The sequence below is a fragment of the Dendropsophus ebraccatus genome, chromosome 7 (genome assembly GCF_027789765.1).
Source record: "Dendropsophus ebraccatus isolate aDenEbr1 chromosome 7, aDenEbr1.pat, whole genome shotgun sequence".
Lineage (NCBI taxonomy): Eukaryota > Metazoa > Chordata > Amphibia > Anura > Hylidae > Dendropsophus > Dendropsophus ebraccatus.
This window is the reverse complement of record NC_091460.1, coordinates 2,671,336-2,692,643: the sequence shown is the minus strand read 5'-3', so window position 1 is coordinate 2,692,643 and position 21,308 is coordinate 2,671,336. Positions and strand designations below refer to the sequence as shown.

The window sequence follows — 21,308 nt, the reverse complement described above, 5'->3', positions numbered from 1 at the left end:
AAGCCCGGGATAGTGCAATGAGCTGGGCGGGCGGAGGGGATCGCTGTCCTACTCACCTGTCCGCCGGTCCCAGCAGCTCCTCTCCCGACACTCAGGCCTCCCGTCATCCTCCGGGCACAGGCAGTGGGATACAGAGACGCTGCCTGTGTCCCGGAAGTGTTCTGCAGCGGCAGTCTCTCTGTCCCCCACTACCTATGCCGGAGGATGACGGGAGACCGGAGTGTCGGGAGAGGAGCTGCTGGGGCCGGCGGACAGGTGAGTAGCCTGTTTGTTGTTTTTCTAGTCGCAGGGATGATTGGCTACCATGGGGGGCACTGTATGGGGGCATTGGCTACTGTATGGGGGCATTGGCTACTGTATGGGGGCACTGGCTACTGTATGGGGGCACTGGCTACTATAGGGGGCACTGGCTACTATGGGGGCACTCGCTACTATATGGGGGCACTTTATGGGGACATTGGCTACTATATGGGGGCACTGGCTACTATATGGGGGCATTGATTACTATATGGGGCACTGTATGGGGGCATTGGCTACTATATGGGGGCACTATATGGGGGCATTGGCTACTATGTGGGCACTATATGGGGGCACTGGCTACTATGTGGGGCACTATATGGGGGCATTGGCTACTATGTGGGGCACTATATGGGGGGATTGGCACCGATCACACTGCTGCTATCTCCAAACTGTGACAATGAGCAAAATATTTATTTTTCTATTTTTCCCCCTAAAATCAGGGGTGCGTCTTATCAAAAGGCGCGTCCTATAAAGCGAAAAATACGGTATTCTCCGACAGCTGTGACTTATATGCAATTTATGACAGACATACACACCAAAAACACCACCGCTTTGCGGACAACACTGTCATATTGAAACAGAGTCTTTTACACAGGGACGGAGGGAGGGACAAACTCCTCGCTGGAAACTGGGAAAGAGGGTGAGTCTGCCCCCTGACCAGCCTTATATACCCCTTAAACTGCGGTTCACGGAAGAAAAAGAGCGCTGCACCTCACACCTATGGCTGACACTAGTGCCCCTAGGCTAAATAAAAAACACATCAAAATTTTGTGTATGAATTGATCAAGCCATACTGCCCCATGTACCATCATGCAGGTATCTGATACACATGGGTCCTTACACAAAGTCCACACCGTGCCAGTCAGTGGCCACCAACCCCGTGGGCGTGCACTGCCAGGGAACGGGGGCCATGGGACGGCCCTGCGACCCCCATGCCACAGGACCAGACCCAAAAACACCACACCAGAACCCGGCCAGCACCGCCGGCGGAGAAGGTCGCCCACAAACAGCACAAGTCTGGATGAGGTATTGCGCTCACCATAGCTGCTGCAAACAGAATGGGAAAAGACAGGAGGGATTAAAACCATGTGCACTCAGGTGTCTCCTGCTAATTGCGGTCATGTGGGTCTCACCAGGAGGAGTGCAAAACACTCAATTGCTAAATAAAAAACACATCAGAATTTTGTGTATGAATTGATCAAGCCAAACTGCCCCATGTACCATCGTGCAGGTATCTGATACACACCGTGACTGGCACGGTGTGAACTTAGTGTAGGGACCCATGTGTATCAGATACCGGCACGAGGTACATGGGGCAGTATGGCTTGATCAATTCATACACAAAATTCTGATGTGTTTTTTATTTAGCCTAGGGGCACTAGTATCAGCCATAGGTGTGAGGTGCAGCGCTCCTTTTCTTCCCTGAACCGCATTTTGTTTCTCTCTTTTCTCCGTGTTTTGCACTCCTCCTGGTGAGACCCACATGACCGCAATTAGCAGGAGACACCTGAGTGCACATGGTTTTAATCCCTCCTGTCTTTTCCCATTCTGTCTGCAGCAGCTATAGTGAGCGCAATACCTCATCCAGACTTGTGCTATTTGGGGGCGACCTTCTCCGCCGGCGGTGCTGGCCGGGTTCTGGTGTGGTGTTTTTGGGTCTGGTCCTGTGGCATGGGGGTCGCAGGGTCGTCCCATGGCCCCCGTTCCCTGACTGTGCGTGCCTGCGGGGTTGGTGGCCACTGACTGGCACGGTGTGGACTTAGTGTAGGGACCCATGTGTATCAGATACCGGCACGAGGTACATGGGGCAGTATGGCTTGATCAATTCATACACAAAATTCTGATGTGTTTTTTATTTAGCCTAGCGGCACTAGTATCAGCCATAGGTGTGAGGTGCAGTGCTCCTTTTCTTCCCTGAACCATACCCCTTAAACTCCTCCCGCTACCAGCCCCTTCCTGTCAACCTCTCCTCCTCCCCTTAACAACCAGAGCTCCCACCGTGCTGCAGTTAACCCGTTCACACCCCGTACACAGCCCATTAACCCCTTGCTCTTACAACTGCCCCAGCAGTCCAAGACACCATGCCTTATACAGGCTGGTGTCTCCCCAGACTGCTAGGATAACCCACTACAGCGTGATGGTGCTGAACGCCTGAAATAACTGCACAGACAACTATTCCAACTTAAGTGGACAGGGTCCCCCACAGCTTTATTAAAACGTAAAACCTTAAAACCAGAACTGTCTTCTTCGCGGTTGTGCCAGCCTTCGGAAGGCCGACGGGCACTGCCACCTTTATTCTCTTCTGACTATTCTCCGCCACGGAGGGGCTCGGCTACACCTAGACCGAGCTCTGACCCCCCCCCCCAAGGATATACAGGGCCTGCTCCACCCCATCCTGAAGCCCGGACAGAAATATGTCCAAGCCAATGTCGTTAAGATGGGTCCCGTCTGATATAATTAATCTATGATTGTCCCCTTCCAGTTGCCTATGGCGAACTACCACGCCCCCTATTGACCGCACATATCTAGACGTGCGGGCATTAACTGTCCTACAAGCTCTCTCCATTGCTGCCGCATCCCTGGCACCCTGCCACTTGACCCGGGATACTATTTCTGACCACACCAACACAACCTCGTTAAAGAAACCTGGCAGCCGTTGAAGGTCAGAACGAATAATGGTCAACAACTCATTCAAACGTAACACACACAAATCGTTCCCCCCAGCATGAATAACAAGAACCACGGGGGAACTAACGGTACGTCCAATTTCAATAGCCTGGGACAGGACCTTGGACCAACGTAGTCCTTTAACTCCTTTCCAGTGCACCTCCAGATCCCAGAAACCAAGAGACCTGCCTCCAGGACGATGTGTCGCTCTCTGTGCCGCCCAGTATATGTACGATTGGCCAATTAGCCAAACCACTGGACATCTAGGACCTGCAAGAAAAACACATTAGAAAAGGAGCTCCGGTCTCACATAAGAGGCATAACATGCTGGCCTCCAACGCCCTATCCTCTTAACCTGCTCTTCAGACAAACCCGCTCTAGCTACCGCTGTAGCTGCGCCAATTCTGAAGGAGTGCGTCCCGAACTCAGCGTGAGGCGCACCTACCGCCTCCAAGGCTTTTTTCATTACCGCCTGAAACTGGTATCTAGATAAGGGAACCCCATCCGCATGCACTAAAAATTGAGTGCACTGAGGACGAGCCGCCATGTACCTAGATACAATGTCTACAGGGCATGAAGGGCCCTGAACCAAGGGATAGAGAAATCCAAGAGCCAAGGCCCAACTGATCTGTTTTAGATCTGCGGACCCTGACTCGTAGCATTCCATTAGAAACTAACAAATCCTCAGTCAAAAGGCCACCAGGGCGGAGACCCGATGGAGGCACAAGCTCACTCACCCTAAGGGCCCCATAGAAGGCAAGAACAAAAGCAGCAGAGAACAGTAGGGCTTCAAATTCAGTACGACAGACCGATTCTAACTGACTTAAAAGCCGGACTAACAAGGCATACGATATAGGCCTGCGGCTATCCTTTTGGGTCTGCCCCCTCCTCCAGCCTTTAAGGGCCTGGCGGATGGCGAAATTGCTGCTAATGTCCGCCCAACCTGGCAGGTTGAAATGAAAATTAACTCCTGCTATCCTATGCTGCGCAACCACTCCCGACAGCCCTTTATCCCGAAGAGATATCAAGTACTCCACCGTGGCAGATACACGGTCGTCCTCGCTCAAAACGACATTCCTCGAACCAACACACCCCAGCCTCTCAGCCCACGCCTTACCTGTACTAATGGGAGCAGTCGAGCGTCACCAATTCCCAGAGGCGTTGCGGGCATTTCGTTCCGTGCAGGGCCGCTTCCGGATGGAGCTGTCGAAAAACCTGGCAATTAAAACGTGACAACGCATCAGCAACCACGTTAACCTTACCAGGGACATGCTGGACCCGGAACACCATATTAAACTCTAAACAACGCAGGACCAAGTGCCGCAACAAGGACAAAACAGGGAGAGAAGATGAAGTAAGCTTATTAATACAAAAAACGACACTGAGATTGTCTGTCCAAAAACACACACGGCTGTTTGCGAGAGCTCATCCCCCAAGCTCAACAGCAACGACTATGGGGAAAAGCTCCAGCAGCGTGAGGTTACGAGCTCCTGCCAGTCCCGAGGCCACGCCTCGGCACATCAATCATTGCCTAGGATGGCCACAAAACCGCAGGAACCGGCAGCATCGGTGAACCATTCCAGTTTAACACTGGAAACTTCCTTGGAGGGCCAGCAGGTGCGGCCATTGTAAGAACCCAAGAACTCTTTCCACACTAGCAAATCGGCCTTCAGGGCGGCAGTTAGCCGGATGTAGTGGCTGGGAAGCCTGACTCCCCTAGTGGACAGCGATAGTTGCCTGCAGAACACTCTGCCCATCGGCATAATTCTGCACGCGAACACCAGCAATCCCAACAAGGACTGCATCTGCTGCAAAGTGACCTTAGGAACAGATACAAACCCATTGATAAGGGATGCCAGGCGTTCCAGCTTATCCGCAGAATCAAGCTCAATACCCAGAAAAAACAGAGAAGTTACAGGACCCTCAGTCTTTTCTTCCACAATGGGAACCCCTGTAACGCCTGGAGTAGTGGATCCACTGGACCGGCACCAGCGATGGCACAAACCTCACCAGGGAGCGGAGTCTAAGGGGCCGCTGGTTTTCACCAGAGCCCGCCGCAAGGCGGGATGGACTTGCTGCGGCAGGCGACCCCCAGGTCGCTACCCCTGGCTTGGTTGCTGGTGTCGGCAGGCGAGGCGTGGCAGGAGATGGCACAGGCAATAGTCTGCAGATGAGAGAGCACGTGACAGGCTGGACACGGGAACAGGTGGAGTGACAGGGGAACAGGAACCAGGAACAGGGACTTGGGACCAGGTAACGGACAGGACTCAGGAACAGGGACTTGGGACCAGGTAACGGACAGGACACAGGAACAACAGGGAGCTGGGCCAAACGCTAAGGGAAGCATGTAGAGGCTCCAACACAGGGGACAGGGCAAGCTGGGATTTATAGGGGAGTGATTAGGTGCAACTACCAATTAGGAGCGCACTGCCCCTTTAAATCTGAGACAGCCGGCGCGCGCGCGCCCTAGGAGGCGGGGACGCGCGCGCCGGCCGGCACAGCGGGAGACAGGAGCGTGGAGAGGTGAGGCGCCCCCCGGGGCCGAGGTGATAGCAGCGCCGGGTCCCCGACTATGGACACCGGCTGCTGCATGGGGCAGGAAGCGGTCGCAGCGGCGGCCCGGAACGCGGGACGCCGCCGCGGCTGTGACAGTACCCCCCCCCTTTGGCCTCCCCCTCTTTCTTGCCTGCAGATGGCACAGGAAGCCACAAAGTCTTTGACATCTTGAAACAGACTGGGCCACCAGTAGTGGCGAGAGATCCGTTGGCCGGTCTTACGGACTCCAGGGTGCCCGGCCTCCAACGAGGAATGACCCCACTTCAAAATACCTCTTCGAAGCGCAGGGTGAACATGAGTCTTTCCGGGGAGTACTCTCCGAAGCGAGGAGGTGACGACTGGTGCTAGGCGATCAGGCGGGAAAACATGGCAAGGGACTGTGGGTCTGTGGACGAGGACCTTCTGTAAGTTCTCCCGGTGGTGAGAGGACTCGACCTTAGTCTTGGGTACGGAGAGAGGGTACACCTCGGCAGAGAAGGCATCCGCCGAGTCTTGGTCTTCTGCCGGTAGGTCGGATAGAGGCTTGGCTGGGACAGGAAACGACATAGTACACTTGGTCTGAGGTGACCTGAGACACTGGTTGGAACAGTCCTGACCCCAACTGAGAATCTCCCCGGTTCTCCAGTCCAGTTGAGGGGCATGTTCTTGCAGCCACGGGAGTCCCAGGAGGACCGCGGGGGAAGAATGGGGCAGGACGTAGAAGGATATCTCTTCTTGATGTAAAGGACCCACCTGGAGGACTAAAGGTGCGGTCTGGTAGTACACACGGTCGGTAAGAATTTCGCCTGTGACCGAGGAGATAGTCAGGGGCCTGGCTAGTCGGGTCACGGGTAGCCGCCATCTTTGGACCAATGTTGCCGCAATAAAACTGCCTGCTGACCCAGAATCGAGGAAGGCAGTAGTCTGATGATTTCGTCCTGAGAGAGTCCGGATGGAAACTGGCATAGACAGACTTGGAATGGTGGCATTCACACCTAGGGACACCTGTCCCACTGGACCTAGGTGCGAGCATTTTCCGGATGTTTGGGGACGTAGGGGACATCCCAGCCGGAAGTGATCGGAACCACCGCAATAGAGACAGAGATTCTGCTCCAGGCGCCGGATTCTTTCATCAGGCGTCAGGTGAGCCCGTTCCACCTGCATAGGAATCTCAGGAGAGGGTTGGGACATCGAAAGGTCAGGATTCTGGAAAACCGGCGCCAGCTGGGGATGGCGACGGGAACGGGTTAGTAAATGTTCATGCCGAACCTCCTCCTCCCTCTCCGAAAAACGAGTATCAACTCGGGTGGCCAGTAGAATGAGTTCGTTCAGGGAGGTAGGCAGGTCTCGGGCAGCGAGCACGTCTCTCACACGACTAGACAGGCCCTTCTTGAAGGTGGCCAATAGGGCGGCCTCGTTCCAGTCCAATTCGGCTGCCAGGGTGCGGAACTGGATGGCGTAGTCACCAACAGAGGAGCTGCCTTGAGAGAGGTTGAGGAGAGCAGTCTCGGCTGAAGAAGCACGGGCAGGTTCCTCAAAGACGGAGCGAAACTCGAATAGGAAGGCCCGGAGATTGGCAGCAACTGGATCATCACGGTCCCACAGTGGCGTGGCCCAGGCCAGGGCTCTACCTTCTAATAGGCTGATGATGAAAGCCACTTTAGAGCGCTCGGTGGAAAACTGACTACTCAAAAGTTCAATGTGCATGGTGCACTGAGTCAAGAATCCTCTGCACAACTTAGAGTCCCCAGAGTACTTGCTTGGGAGGGCCAGTCGGAGTGAAGAAGAAGCGTCAGGAGGTGGTGTGCGCTGGGCAGTAGTCTGCTGCTGTAAGGCGGCAGTGAGTTGCTGGATCTGCTGTGACTGTTTCTGGATTTGTTGCGCCTGCTGAGTGACCACTCTGGCGACGTCTCGGAGATCGGGCACCTCGCCGGGATCCATGGTTGGAGCCTACTGTAACGCCTGGAGTAGTGGATCCACTGGACCGGCACCAGCGATGGCACAAACCTCACCAGGGAGCGGAGTCTAAGGGGCCGCTGGTTTTCACCAGAGCCCGCCGCAAGGCGGGATGGACTTGCTGCGGCAGGCGACCCCCAGGTCGCTACCCCTGGCTTGGTTGCTGGTGTCGGCAGGCGAGGCGTGGCAGGAGATGGCACAGGCAATAGTCTGCAGATGAGAGAGCACGTGACAGGCTGGACACGGGAACAGGTGGAGTGACAGGGGAACAGGAACCAGGAACAGGGACTTGGGACCAGGTAACGGACAGGACTCAGGAACAGGGACTTGGGACCAGGTAACGGACAGGACACAGGAACAACAGGGAGCTGGGCCAAACGCTAAGGGAAGCATGTAGAGGCTCCAACACAGGGGACAGGGCAAGCTGGGATTTATAGGGGAGTGATTAGGTGCAACTACCAATTAGGAGCGCACTGCCCCTTTAAATCTGAGACAGCCGGCGCGCGCGCGCCCTAGGAGGCGGGGACGCGCGCGCCGGCCGGCACAGCGGGAGACAGGAGCGTGGAGAGGTGAGGCGCCCCCCGGGGCCGAGGTGATAGCAGCGCCGGGTCCCCGACTATGGACACCGGCTGCTGCATGGGGCAGGAAGCGGTCGCGGCGGCGGCCCGGAACGCGGGACGCCGCCGCGGCTGTGACAACCCCAAACTTGCGCATGTAAAAATGGAAGGTGTTTAACAAAAAACAGCCCCAATTAGAATCTGCTGGTGCCACAAACAAAAAATCATCAAGATAATGAATGACTGCATTACACCCCGTTTCATAACATACCACCCATTCGAGGAAGGAGCTGAACATCTCGAAGAAGTGACACGAAATGTAACAGCCCATAGGGAGACAAGTGTCATAGTAATACAATCCATTTATCTGAAAACCCAGCAGATGATAGCATTCAGGGTGAACAGGGAGAAGCCTAAAGGCAGACTGAATATCCGACTTCGCAAGGAGGGCACCGCGGCCAGCCGCCACAAGGAAGCGGACAGCACTATCAAAAGAAACGTATGAGACCGCAGCATCCTCCTTGGGAATTCCCTCATTTACAGAACTGCCCTTCGGGTGAGAGAGATGATGGATTAAACTAAACTTACCCACCTCCATTTTTGGGACAACACCGAGGGGGGACACTCGCAAATTCGGAAAAGGAGGGGAAACAAAAGGGCCCTCAACCCTGCCCAAGGATATCTCTTGACTGACCTTTTCAACGAGGACCTCAGGTGACTCCCGGGCAGATTTCAGATTATCGGCCCATAGCGGAAAAGGAGAAAAATAGAAAGGGATGAAAAAACCGTAGGTGAAACCCTCTAACAATTGTCGGGCGGATTCATGCTTTGGGTAGTTACTTAACCATGGTCGCATCGCGTCCACGTTCACCGGGGTCTTTCCCGTCAGCGCCCGCTGCCGGTTTTCCTGGCAATTTTGCCCGCTGACATTTAACCGCCGCGTGTTGCCCCCCACAAGCGGAGCACTCGTGGCGGAACTTACAAAGTCCGTAAAACCTGCAGTGGCCTTCATTGAAGAGCCAGCAGGTTCCTGGCCGTCGCACGGCCACTGCCCCAGGAACTGCGGCTGCTGAGGCAGTGGCCGCTGAGGGAAAAGGATTGTTCTTCGGAGCCATCATCAGGCGCAGCCAAACATCAGTAGCCTTAACTCCCCATCCGATATCAGGCTGCAAAGCGAGGCGGCGACGAAATTCTTCGTCATACCGCCACCAGGCACTACCCCCGTGGGATTTAAAGGCACTGTATATGGAATCCATGTAAATGAAAAGCTCGGAGCAACGCTCCGGATGCTTAATACCGATAACACAACCCAATACTGAGAAAGCTTGCAGCCAATTGTTTATGGTTTTTGCGACTTTTGGTCTTCTATCATACCGATCAGTAGGAATATTTCTCTCCTTATCAACAGTATGCTGATCCATAGTGATTAAAGACCAAATGTCCACATAGTGATTGTTCCAAATTTTTGTCTTTGTGTCATCATCCAGATGCGTATCCAGCGGGCTAATCCCGCAGAAAAATGCATCCTTGTGGACACCTGCCTTAGCAGGAGGCTGCTTAGCCCCAGCCTGAGGAAGAGGGACAGGGCTAGGATCAATTTTACTAAGGATCGCCTTAAGGGTAGGAACTATGTCCCCCGCCCCTCCCCCCCCAAGCCTGTGCGAAGTCAAACTCACCACCAACCGCGGCCGATGACTGACCAGGAATCTCTTGAGGTATGGACATCATGCTTGAAGACAGCACGGGTGCCATCTGGACTGTCTGGATCGGAGCCGGAGGAGCTGACGGTAAGATTTGTGGCGCCGGGGCTGCAGCTTCCGGCCTAACTGAGCTACACGGACTCCTCTTGCGGTGGGAAGGCTCCCGCCTTTTACTACGAACCGACTCCCCATCAGAGCTCGAGGGGGTACCTGATGAGGACCGTGAGGAAGGGGAGCGCCACCTAGAGCTCCTAGAACGCCTTGAGCGACTCCTCCTTCTAGACTCCCTGTAATGTCGCCGAGAATAACGGCTTCTAGACTCACGGGATCACAGGCGCCTATGCCTAGAAGATCCTCTGGATGAAGCATATGATGGTGAGCGAGAACGCCTGTGCCCACAAACACCAGCACGGGACCCCTCACACGCTTGCATAGTCACAGGCAGCCGCTCCCTACAGGAGGCCTGGACCACGCTGCGCAGGACATCCTACCGTAGCACCGGGGTGACAAGGTGGCAGGGGTGGGGGTGGGGGAATGGGAGCATCTGAGGAAGCCTGGACAGCAAGGGGGGCACTAGTTGGAAGAGGAAGGGCGGGCAGACTCTGGCTGCCTTCCCCAGCTTGCTGCAGTGGGCTGGTGGAGCTACACTCCCCAGACGCCTGTGAGGCAGGGGAGGCACCAGCCTGATTGCCCATGCTGACTGCGGGGTGAGTAGCGGGGGTACCGGACCCTGAGGGGGATACCAGAGGGGCTGTAATAATGCCGGGAACCGAGCCGGCAACGTGGATGCCAGGTGGAAGGGGTGGAGCCAATGGCAGCGCGGCCGGTAGTGACGCCGGCACAACCGCTCTTTCGGCTCCTCCTCCTCCACCCGGCCGGCCACCTCTAGACACATCGGGCACTTCCAAGGAACCGGATCCTTCCCCCACACCAGCCAGCAGGCGGCTGAGGAAGGTCGGGTCCTGCTGCATCTGCAGCCGCAGCGCAGCAGCTAAATCAATCTCCTAGGACATAACAGCTAACTCCTGACTCACAAACTCCTCGCTGGAAACCGGGAAAGAGGGTGAGTCCGCCCCCTGACCAGCCTTATATACCCCTTAAACTCCTCCCGCTACCAGCCCCTTCCTGTCAACCTCTCCTCCTCCCCTTAACAACCAGAACTCCCACCGTGCTGCAGTTAACCCGTTCACACCCCTTACACAGCCCATTAACCCCTTGTTCTCACAACCGCCCCAGCAGTCCAAGACACCATGCCTTATACAGGCTGGTGTCCCCCCATAGTAATGTGTTGTGTGATGGTCTGCAGGGTCAGGGGGCTATAGTAATGATATGCGATGATCTGCAGAGCAGGGGTTTATAGTAATATGTGATGGTCTGCAGAGTCAGGGGTCTGTAGTAATGTGTTGTGCGATGGTCTGCAGGGTCAGGGGGCTATAGTAATCATATGCGATGGTCTGCAGAGCAGGGGTCTATAGTAATGATATGCGATGGTCTGCAGAGTCAAGGGTCTGTAGTAATGATATGCGATGGTCTGTGGAGTCAGAGGTCTGTAGTAATGATATGCGATGGTCTGTAGTAATGGTGTTGTGCGATGGTCTGTAGTAATGGTGTTGTGCGATGGTCTGTAGTAATGGTGTTGTGCGATGGTCTGCAGTAATGGTGTTGTGCGATGGTCTGTAGTAATGGTGTTGTGCGATGGTCTGCGGGGTCTGTAGTAATGGTGTTGTGTGATGGTCTGCGGGGTCTGGGGTCTGTAGTAATGGTGTTGTGCGATGGTCTGTAGTAATGGTGTTGTGCGATGGTCTGCGGGGTCTGTAGTAATGGTGTTGTGTGATGGTCTGCGGGGTCTGGGGTCTGTAGTAATGGTGTTGTGCGATGGTCTGTGGGGTCTGTAGTAAGGGTTAAAACTGATTGGGGGCACAGAGAGGGGAACATAAAACAACTAATTGGCGACACAGAGGGGCCAATAAAAGATTTCTGGCACAGAGGTGGACATAAATCTGATTGGGGCATAGAGGGGGGAGGGGGGGCGGGGTTAAAACTGATTGGGGGCACAGAGGGGGCATAAAACAACTAATTGGGGGTACAGAGGGGCCAATAAAATGTGTCAGAGGAGGGCATAAATATGATTGGGAGCATAGAGAAGGCTAAAACTGATTGGGGGCACAGAGGGGGGGCATACAACTAAGTGTGGGTGCAGTGTCCCAGAACAGCCCTTCTTATGCTCACACTTTTATTGTAACCAGTTCTGTTCTGGAAAGCTATGGTCCACTGCAAACTGCGTGTATTGTGTCACCCCTGCAGTATTCAGGTCTACTATTTCATTCATTTATTGCATGTGTATTCAGGTATCAGTGTCTAATGGTATTATGTCTCCTCCTAGTGTTCAAGGATGGTACTCCTCATGTATATTTCTCTGTATATGCCTAATGGTGTGATGATGCAATGGCTGGATGTCACGTGACTGTGCCCTGCTTCCATGGTAACACCAATGGTCATCGAGCTTTTGGCTGGGGTTACCATGTGACTTCCTGTTCTACCTCAGTCTATTCCCTTCCATCAAGGGAATAGGTTGTGTGTTAGTCCTCTCTCTCCCTGCTAAGAGAGAGACCTGCGTGTGCTCTGCTGCTCCAGTCCGCTGGCTGTGTTCCTGTCTCAAGTCTCAAGATTCTCATCTGGGTGTCGATTCTTCAGTCATTCCTCAGTTCATCTCATCATCATCTTCTCAAATCATCAACAGCAAGTATCTCATTCAAGTCTCATTCCACCCAGCATCTCAGCTTCAGTATCACTACTACTCCCATCATTCAGCACGCTACTCTCACAGCCTATTGCAGCATCACCCATTACTCTGCCTTATTCCCGGTTGCATCCGGAGAGACCGTTGCTACTAGTTACCACCGTTACAATAAATATACAACTACCGTTGTTTCTGAATCTTGGCATTGGTGTGATCATTGGTGCCCTGACTAAGGACAACGAGGAATCGCATGCCCTGTATTCCCGCAGGGTCAGGAGCCCGGTTTCCAGCTGTATCACCCTCGTGCCTTCACCGTGACCACATTATCCTACAGCTGCCCCAGTTCCTGCCTGTTAGCAACATCTACACTGCGGAGTGGCCCCTAGGGGCCAGGGCATCGCATTGGGAACAGATTTGGCGTAAAACTAATTGGGGTACAGAGGGGGCATAAAGCTATATGGGGGGGCTATATGGCTCCAGGGGGCCATTTATCTGCATACAGGGGGAGCTATCTGGCAGCAAGGGGACATGTATTTGGCTATGGGGGAGTGGGCATATCTGACTTCAGTTTTAGCCCCACCACCTCTGTGCCCCCAATCAGTTTTAGGCCCTCCCCCTCTGTGCCCCCAATCAGTTTTAGGCCCACCCCCTCTGTGCCCCCAATCAGTTTTAGGCCCTCCCCCTCTGTGCCCCTAATCAGTTTTAGGCCCTCCTCTGTGCCCCCAATCAGAATTATGCCCCCCTCTGTGCCCCCAATCAGTTTTAGGCCCTCCTCTGTGCCACCAATCAGATTCATGCCCCCCTCTGTGCCCCCAATCAGTTTTAGGCCCTCCCCCTCTGTGCCCCCAATAAGTTTTAGGCCCACCCCCTCTGTGCCCCCAATCAGTTTTAGGCCCTCCTCTGTGCCACCAATCAGTTTTAGGCCTTCCTCTGTGCCCCAATCAGTTTTAGGCCCTCCTCTGTGCCCCCAATCAGATTTATGCCCCCCTCTGTGCCCCCAATCAGTTTTAGGCCCTCCTCTGTGCCACCAATCAGATTCATGCCCCCCTTTGTGCCCCCAATCAGTTTTAGGCCCACCCCCTCTGTGCCCCCAATCAGTTTTAGGCCTTCCTCTGTGCCACCAATCAGTTTTAGGCCTTCCTCTGTGCCACCAATCAGATTCATGCCCTCCTCTGTGCCCCCAATCAGTTTTAGGCCCTCCCCCTCTGTGCCTTCAATCAGTATTAGGCCTTCCTCTGTGCCACCAATCAGATTCATGTCCCCCTTTGTGCCCCCAATCAGTTTTAGGCCTTCCTCTGTGCCACCAATCAGATTCATGCCCTCCTCTGTGCCCCCAATCAGTTTTAGGCCCTCCCCCTCTGTGCCTCCAATCAGTATTAGGCCTTCCTCTGTGCCCCCAATCAGATTCATGCCCCCCTCTGTGCCAGATATATTTTATTGGCTCCTCTTTGCCTCCAGTTTTTATAATTTTTTTGTCTCTCTCCTCTTTGTTTTTCAGATCTCTATATCCAGAGCTTCCATATTCCGTGGACTAGATCGATGTTTCGGTTTAATACAACGGTCAATGAGAAGTGTGGGGGTGTTTTTATTTGAATAAAAAAATATTTTGCAGTTGTTTTGTCTTTTTTTTTTCTTTACTTTACAGTATGGCAGGGCAATTAAAAGAATTAATTTGATTAATCTGCCCAGAATTTGCGATTAGATTTTTTTTTTTAATCGATTTTCTTAATCGCTCATTGGATGTGGGCAGCAGGCAGGTGTGTTGTTGGCGGCTCAGCTGCTGAAGCAGAGTTTGGGGGGGAGAGCGCCCAGCAGTGTTCTCTGTCCGGCTGCTGACCCGCCCCATAGCTGGACGAGTACACACATTCCCATCCTAGCCGCACACGCCCCTGGTCTCTGGAGGAGGAGGCCGCAGGGACTGCAGGATAGGGTGACTGGGGCAGAGATGGTAGCATCACTGTGGTTACTGGAGCTATACAGCGGGATCGGGGGGTCTGCACTGTGCCCCACCCATCCCGCTGTACACCTCTAGTAACCGCAGCAATGCTACCATCTCTGCCCCAGTCACCCTATCCTGCAGTGACCAGGGGCGTGTGTGGTTAGGAGGTATGTGCCCTCCTGCCCCATTTCCAGTCACCAAGGTTTTATGAGGCCCCATGCAGTTGTTTTTGCTATGGGACCCCATGACACCTAACTACACCCCTGCCCCTCATCTATACCTGTACTACTACTACACCCCTCATCTATACCTGTACTACTACTACACCCCTCATCTATACCTGTATTACCACTACACCCCTCATCTGTACCTGTACTACTACTACACCCATCTGTACCTGTACTACTACTACTACACCCCTCATCTATACCTGTACTACTACACCCATCTGTACCTGTACTACTACTACACCCCTCATCTATACCTGTACTACTACACCCATCTGTACCTGTACTACTACTACTACACCCCTCATCTATACCTGTACTACTACTACTACACCCCTCATCTATACCTGTACTACTACTACTACACCCCTCATCTATACCCCTACTACTACTACACCCCTCATCTATACCTGTACTACTACATCCCTCATCTATACCTGTACTACTACCACTACACCCCTCATCTATACCTGTACTACTACTACTACATCCCTCATCTATACCTGTACTACTACTACTACACCCCTCATCTATACCTGTACTACTACTACTACACCCCTCATCTATACCTGTACTACTATTACACCCCTCATCTATACCTGTACTACTACTACTACACCCCTCATCTATACCTGTACTACTGCTACACCCCTCATCTATACCTGTACTATTACTACACCCCTCATCTGTACCTGTACTACTACACCCCTCATCTATACCTGTACTACTACTACTACACCCCTCATCTATACCTGTACTGCTACTACTACACCCCTCATCTATACCTGTACTATTACTACACCCCTCATCTGTACCTGTACTACTACTACTACACTCCTCATCTATACCTGTACTACTACTACACCCCTCATCTATACCTGTACTACTACTACACCCCTCATCTATACCTGTACTACTATTACTACACCCCTCATCTATACCTGTACTACTACTACTACACCCCTCATCTATACCTGTACTACTACTACTACACCCCTCATCTTTACCTGTACTACTACTACACTCCTCATCTGTACCTGTACTACTATTACTACTACTACACCCCTCATCTATACCTGTACTACTACTACACCCCTCATCTATACCTGTACTATTACTACACTCCTCATCTTTACCTGTACTACTACTACACCCCTCATCTGTACCTGTATTAATACTACTACACCCCTCATCTGTACCTGTACTACTATTACTACACTCCTCATATATACCTGTACTACTACTACTACTACACTCCTCATCTGTACCTGTACTACTATTACTACACCCCTCATCTATACCTGTACTACTACTACACCCCTCATCTGTACCTGTATTAATACTACTACACCCCTCATCTGTACCTGTACTACTATTACTACACTCCTCATCTATACCTGTACTACTACTACTACACCCCTCATCTATACCTGTACTACTACTACTACACTCCTCATCTATACCTGTACTACTACTACTACACCCCTCATCTATACCTGTACTACTACTACTACACCCCTCATCTACACCTGTACTACTATTACTACACCCCTCATCTATACCTGTACTACTATTACTACACCCCTCATCTATACCTGTACTACTACTACTACTACTACACCCCTCATCTATACCTGTACTACTGCTACACCCCTCATCTATACCTGTACTACTACTACTACACCCCTCATCTATACCTATACTACTACTACACCCCTCATCTATACCTGTACTACTACCACTACACCCCTCATCTATACCTGTACTATTATTACACCCCTCATCTATACCTGTACTACTACTACACCCCTCATCTATACCTGTACTACTACTACACTCCTCATCTATACCTGTACTACTACTACACTCCTCATCTATACCTGTACTACTACTACTACACCCCTCATCTATACCTGTACTACTACTACACCCCTCATCTATACCTGTACTACTACTACTACACCCCTCATCTGTACCTGTATTACCACTACACCCCTCATCTATATCTGTACTACTACTACTACACCCCTCATCTGTACCTGTACTACTACTACTACACCCCTCATCTATACCTGTGCTACTACTACACCCCTCATCTATACCTGTACTACTACTACACCCCTCATCTATACCTGTATTATTACTACTACTACTACATCCCTCATCTATACCTGTATTATTACTACTACTACTACACCCCTCATCTGTTCCTGTATTATTACTACTACTACTACACCCCTCATCTGTACCTGGACTACTACTACTACATCCCTCATCTATACCTGTACTACTACTACACCCCTCATATATACCTGTACTACTACTACACCCCTCATCTATACCTGTACTACTACTACACCCCTCATCTATACCTGTACTACTACTACTACACCCCCATCTATACCTGTACTACTACTACACCCCTCATCTATACCTGTACTACTACACCCCTCATCTATACCTGTACTACTACACCCCCCATCTATACCTGTACTACTACTACACCCCCCATCTATACCTGTACTACTACTACTACACCCCTCATCTATACCTGTACTACTACACCCCTCATCTATACCTGTACTACTACACCCCCCATCTATACCTGTACTACTACTACACCCCCCATCTATACCTGTACTACTACTACACCCCTCATCTATACCTGTACTACTACACCCCCCATCTATACCTGTACTACTACTACACCCCCCATCTATACCTGTACTACTACTACACCCCTCATCTATACCTGTACTACTACACCCCTCATCTATACCTGTACTACTACACCCCCCCCATCTATACCTGTACTACTACTACACCCCTCATCTATACCTGTACTACTACACCCCTCATCTATACCTGTACTACTACACCCCCCATCTATACCTGTACTACTACTACACCCCCCATCTATACCTGTACTACTACTACACCCCTCATCTATACCTGTACTACTACACCCCTCATCTATACCTGTACTACTACACCCCCCATCTATACCTGTACTACTACTACACCCCCCATCTATACCTGTACTACTACTACACCCCTCATCTATACCTGTACTACTACACCCCTCATCTATACCTGTACTACTACTACACCCCTCATCTATACCTGTACTACTACACCCCCCATCTATACCTGTACTACTACTACACCCCTCATCTATACCTGTACTACTACTACTACACCCCTCATGTGTTCCTGTACTACTACACCCCTCATCTATACCTGTACTACTACTACACCCCTCATCTGTACCTGTACTACTACTACACCCCTCATCCACTATATCTCTACTATTACACCCTACCTAGATGCAGGCACAAAATAAGATCTATCCTATATGGGTTACAGAGTTGCACATATTTAGCAGAACTACTTATATGGGGCACAGTGGGGGCTTGTCTACTACATGGGGGCACAGGGGGGAGCACTGTTACACTGGGAAGCAAAATACTATCTGATGCTGCAAGGAGAAAAATAGAGAATTGTCTAAAATATTTTTAAAATTGTGATTTTATTTTTTGGCCATACCGCACAGCCCTACTTTACAGGCTTAGTAGTGGAAGCCGTCCCTAGTACCTGGTACTGTGAAGGGCCAGAACAGGTGCCCCTTACCACCCTGGTGTGTAGGGTCTCCCCATTTCCCTAACCAGCCATGTAAATAAAAACATCAGCCACCTAACTGCAGCATCTTAGCTGAAAACCAAGGAATGGATGAACATTGGAAAACATGGATCTAATAACATGCCCAAAACAAAATCTATACACTACCTTACATACAGGCCCAGTCATTACACCGCTATAGGATGCTGTACAGGCCCAGTCATTACACCTGCTATAGGGTACTGTACAGGCCCAGTCATTACACCTGCTATAGGATACTGTACAGGCTCAGTCATTACACCCGCTATAGGATACTGTACAGGCCCAGTTATTACACCCGCTATAGGGTGCTGTACAGGCCCAGTCATTACACCCGCTATAGGGTGCTGTACAGGCCCAGTCATTACACCTGCTATAAGGTGCTGTACAGGCTCAGTCATTACACCCGCTATAGGATACTGTACAGGCCCAGTCATTACACCGCTATAGGATGCTGTACAGGCCCAGTCATTACACCTGCTATAGGATACTGTACAGGCCCAGTCATTACACCCACTATAGGGTCCTGTACAGGCCCAGTCATTACACCCGCTATAGGATACTGTACAGGCCCAGTCATTACACCCGCTATAGGATGCTGTACAGGCCCAGTCATTACACCGCTATAGGATGCTGTACAGGCCCAGTCATTACACCGCTATAGGATACTGTACAGGCCCAGTCATTACACCGCTATAGGATACTGTACAGGCCCAGTCATTACACCGCTATAGGATACTGTACAGGCCCAGTCATTACACCGCTATAGGGTGCTGTACAGGCCCAGTCATTACACCGCTATAAGGTGCTGTACAGGCCCAGTCATTACACCCGCTATAAGGTGCTGTACAGGCCCAGTCATTACACCTGCTATAGGGTGCTGTACAGGCCCAGTCATTACACCAGCTATAAGGTGCTGTACAGGCCCAGTCATTACACCCGCTATAGGGTGCTGTACAGGCCCAGTCATTACACCTGCTATAGGGTGCTGTACAGGCCCAGTCATTACACCGCTATAGGGTGCTGTACAGGCCCAGTCATTACACCGCTATAAGGTGCTGTACAGGCCCAGTCATTACACCCGCTATAAGGTGCTGTACAGGCCCAGTCATTACACCTGCTATAGGGTGCTGTACAGGCTCAGTCATTACACCAGCTATAAGGTGCTGTACAGGCCCAGTCATTACACCCGCTATAAGGTGCTGTACAGGCCCAGTCATTACACCCGCTATAGGGTGCTGTACAGGCCCAGTCATTACACCTGCTATAGGGTGCTGTACAGGCCCAGTCATTACACCCGCTATAGGGTGCTGTACAGGCCCAGTCATTACACCCGCTATAAGGTGCTGTACAGGCCCAGTCATTACACCTGCTATAAGGTGCTGTACAGGCCCAGTCATTACACCTGCTATAGGATACTGTACAGGCCCAGTCATTACACCCGCTATAGGATACTGTACAGGCCCAGTCATTACACCTGCTATAAGGTGCTGTACAGGCCCAGTCATTACACCGCTATAGGATACTGTACAGGCCCAGTCATTACACCCGCTATAGGGTGCTGTACAGGCCTAGTCATTACACCCGCTATAGGGTCCTGTACAGGCCCAGTCATTACACCCGCTATAAGGTGCTGTACAGGCCCAGTCATTACACCTGCTATAAGGTGCTGTACAGGCCCAGTCATTACACCTGCTATAGGATACTGTACAGGCCCAGTCATTACACCTGCTATAAGGTGCTGTACAGGCCCAGTCATTACACCTGCTATAGGATACTGTACAGGCCCAGTCATTACACCGCTATAGGATGCTGTACAGGCCCAGTCATTACACCGCTATAGGATACTGTACAGGCCCAGTCATTACACCCGCTATAAGGTGCTGTACAGGCCCAGTCATTACACCCGCTATAGGGTCCTGTACAGGCCCAGTCATTACACCTGCTATAAGATACTGTACAGGCCCAGTCATTACACCAGCTATAAGGTGCTGTACAGGCCCAGTCATTACACCCGCTATAGGATACTGTACAGGCCCAGTCATTACACCCGCTATAGGGTGCTGTACAGGCCCAGTCATTACACCCGCTATAGGGTCCTGTACAGGCCCAGTCATTACACCCGCTATAGGATACTGTACAGGCCCAGTCATTACACCTGCTATAGGGTCCTGTACAGGCCCAGTCATTACACCTGCTATAGGGTCCTGTACAGGCCCAGTCATTACACCCGCTATAAGGTGCTGTAAAGGCCCAGTCATTACACCTGCTATAGGATACTGTACAGGCCCAGTCATTACACCCGCTATAGGGTCCTGTACAGGCCCAGTCATTACACCCGCTATAAGGTCCTGTACAGGCCCAGTCATTACACCCGCTATAAGGTGCTGTACAGGCCCAGTCATTACACCCGCTATAGGATACTGTACAGGCCCAGTCATTACACCCGCTATAGGGTACTGTACAGGCCCAGTCATTACACCCACTATAAGGTGCTGTATGGGCCCAGTCATTACACCTGCTATAGGGTGCTGTACAGGCCCAGTCATTACACCGCTATAGGGTGCTGTACAGGCCCAGTCATTACACCCGCTATAGGGTGCTGTACAGGCCCAGTCATTACACCTGCTATAGGGTGCTGTACAGGCCCAGTCATTACACCCGCTATAAGGTGCTGTACAGGCCCAGTCATTACACCCGCTATAAGGTGCTGTACAGGCCCAGTCATTACACCCGCTATAGGGTGCTGTACAGGCCCAGTCATTACACCTGCTATAGGGTGCTGTACAGGCCCAGTCATTACACCCGCTATAGGGTCCTGTACAGGCCCAGTCATTACACCCGCTATAAGGTCCTGTACAGGCCCAGTCATTACACCCGCTATAGGATACTGTACAGGCCCAGTCATTACACCCGCTATAAGGTGCTGTACAGGCCCAGTCATTACACCTGCTATAAGGTGCTGTACAGGCCCAGTCATTACACCCGCTATAGGGTCCTGTACAGGCCCAGTCATTACACCCGCTATAG

General features: G+C 51.8%; 2 protein-coding genes and 1 pseudogene across 2 annotated transcripts in view; all 3 read left to right on the top strand.

Annotated features, from left to right (window-relative positions):
• Window positions 1-21,308, top strand: part of LOC138797152 (zinc finger protein 84-like) — an 863,099-nt gene that overhangs the window by 328,264 nt on the left and 513,527 nt on the right. The gene's annotated exons all lie outside the window — the stretch shown is intronic.
• Window positions 1-21,308, top strand: part of LOC138797121 (zinc finger protein 850-like) — a 141,544-nt pseudogene that overhangs the window by 535 nt on the left and 119,701 nt on the right.
• The window catches only part of LOC138797206 (zinc finger protein 160-like), an 83,699-nt gene that overhangs the window by 10,447 nt on the left and 51,944 nt on the right, over window positions 1-21,308 (top strand). The gene's annotated exons all lie outside the window — the stretch shown is intronic.